This window comes from Convolutriloba macropyga, unplaced genomic scaffold (genome assembly GCF_964194025.1).
Source record: "Convolutriloba macropyga unplaced genomic scaffold, txConMacr16.3 SCAFFOLD_3105, whole genome shotgun sequence".
NCBI lineage: Eukaryota > Metazoa > Xenacoelomorpha > Acoela > Convolutidae > Convolutriloba > Convolutriloba macropyga.
Window position 1 is genome coordinate 1 of NW_027452411.1, and position 2500 is coordinate 2500.

General features: G+C 39.4%; 1 non-coding gene and 1 pseudogene across 1 annotated transcript in view; both read left to right on the plus strand.

The window, feature by feature from the left end:
* Positions 1–111: 111 nt before the first annotated feature.
* Positions 112–263, plus strand: LOC142357454 (5.8S ribosomal RNA; annotated as a pseudogene).
* A 1684-nt stretch (positions 264–1947) lies between these two features.
* The window catches only part of LOC142357455 (large subunit ribosomal RNA), a 3522-nt gene continuing 2969 nt past the window's right edge, over positions 1948–2500 (plus strand). The window contains exon 1 of the ribosomal RNA XR_012761609.1: positions 1948–2500. This exon is cut by the window's right edge and continues 2969 nt beyond it. This is a non-coding gene — a ribosomal RNA (large subunit ribosomal RNA).

Sequence of the window (2500 nt, forward strand, 5' to 3'; positions counted from 1 at the left end):
CTAGTACTTTGATGATGCTTGTAGCCAACCGAATTGGTTGAAAAGCCCAATAAGTAAGCTAACTTGGGAGAGCTTGTTGGAAACCAAATGCTACTAGATTGGTCCAAATACATCCTTCAACAGGGGATCACTTGGCTCGCTTTACGAAGAGGAGCACAGCTATATGTGTTAATTCGGTATGAATCGCAAGATTTGTTTACCGACCTCTCTAACGCAAAAGGCGGTCTCGGCTTCGGCTGTTGACTGCGTCCGATTCAGGGTTATATAACTCTCGATTGAACACATTGATGTTCTATTGTTGGTGCTTCCAATAAAATTGGAACACTTAAAGCAGAACCGATTCAAATAATAGCATTCTGATCAATGATTGCATTCCTTGATCAAGAACTGCTGGAGTCATTGTGATGGCGAATTTTCTTCATAAGAAAATTGCAAAGAGACGGAACTTAATGAGACTAGTATTATGTTGTTTCTAGTAAGCGGAAGCTGAAACAGCAACATGTGAAAATCAAGTTTTGTTCAATGATCTCGAGGCGATAAGTACTATGAAGCAACTAGTAGCCTAAGCATGACTCAGATTTGAGACAGTCAAAAAGACTGGCGAAACTTCTTCACATGAAAGTTACATAGAGAACTACAAATGTATACAGCGAGTATTATGTTGTTTCTAGTAGGCGAAAGCTGAAACATCAACATGTGAAAGTTGTCTGCAAACTGTAGAACGATATGTGATTAGTACTGTGCTGTTACTAGTAGCCAGTCTGACTGTAGAAGCCAAGACAAAGGGAAACTAATGCATCTGAAAAGGACAAGTTATGGAAAGGTATGCACGATAAGTATTATGTTGTTTCTAGTAAGCGGCAGCTGAAACATCAACATGTGAACGTCGTTGTGTACAGTAACCTAGAACTATATAGTCCTTAGTAACGTGCATTTACTAGTACCTGTAATTGGTATTCAGACTCAGGCAGTTTGGAATAGTTTGGCAAAGATGCACCAGAGAAAACTGGGATTTGATACAGAAATTGTTGAATACAAGTATTATGCTGCTTCTAGTAGGTTGAATCCGAAACATCAGCATGTGAAAATTGAAAACATTTCTGGTTCGAATTGTCACAAGTATTTGGTGATCTGAGTAGCCAAACTCACTACAACGCCAATTGAAGGCAAAAAATTCTCAACGGGAAAAGCTATTCTCATTGAATGAGCTAACAAGACGAGTATTATGTTGCTTCTAGTAGGCGAAAGCCAAAACATCAACATGTGAAAGTCTTGCTGAACAAATTTAATGTTGTTGAGCTCAGTACCGTGTGAATTAGTAGCCATAATTGGCGAGCGAAAATTGAACTGGCGAAACTTCGTCTTTGGAAAATTGCAGATGCCGAGCACTTATTTTGCAACGAGTATTATGTTGACTGTAGTAAGCGAAAGCCGAAACAGCAACATGTGAAAGCTGTTGAAATTTGTGGTCATTTTGCAATAAGTACAAGGAGTGTAACTAGTAGCCAGGTCAAAATTTGGGATAAGAATGAGCAAAAATTCTGCATGAGAACAGTTGAAATTATGAAACTAAATTACAAAGACTAGTATTATGTTGTTTCGAGTACGCGAAAGCGGAAACATCAACATGTGAACGTTTGTAACGAAGTTTCGTTAATTTTCAGCCTAGTACTGAGCAAGAACGAGTAGCCTCATCTCCAATCCCACGCAAAATGTAGTGAAATATGTGAGTGAACCTTATTCACGGTGAGGGTTTCCCGAGGTCTGTATTGCAGCGAGTATTATGTTGCTTCTAGTAAGCGAAAGCTGAAACAACAACATTTGAAAGTTGGAATTAATGACTGAATGGAAACTTCGACCTGTGTTTGATAGTAGTAGCGAACAAAACTGCTGAATCGGTTTCTGTCTCATATTGGTCAGTGAACCAATTAAGAGACAATCAACTACATAACCTGAATTGGGCGAGAGAACCCCCTTAACTTAAGCATATCAGTAAGGGGAGGAAAAGAAATCAACTGAGAATCCCTTAGTAATGGCGAATGAACAGGGAAAAGCTCATCGGGAAGAGAAATGGCAACATTTCTCGGTGTCCGGTATGGTTTGATGCTAGACTGGTGAATTTGTCCTGATGTCTACTGGAAAGTAGCATCAAAGAAGGTGAAAATCCTGTAAAGGTCATTTTCGATACCAGTCATAATGGCTCATTCCTATGAGTAGAGTTGTTTGAAAGTGCAACTCGAAGCTGGAGATATGTCTCTCCAAAAGCTAATTATAAAGCGAGACCGATAGTAAACAAGTACCGTGAGGGAAAGTTGAAAAGCACTCTGAAGAGAGAGTGAAAAGTACGTGAAACTGTTGAAGGGGAACTGGAGTGAGCGTTACCATACTCAATGCCTTGATATTATATTCTCGGCTACCGAGTAGTGTAGTTGTCGTCTTTTGGCAAATCTTGTTAATGAATCGAGCAGAAGTTTTCCTCGGAATTCTTCTTGTTGATTCT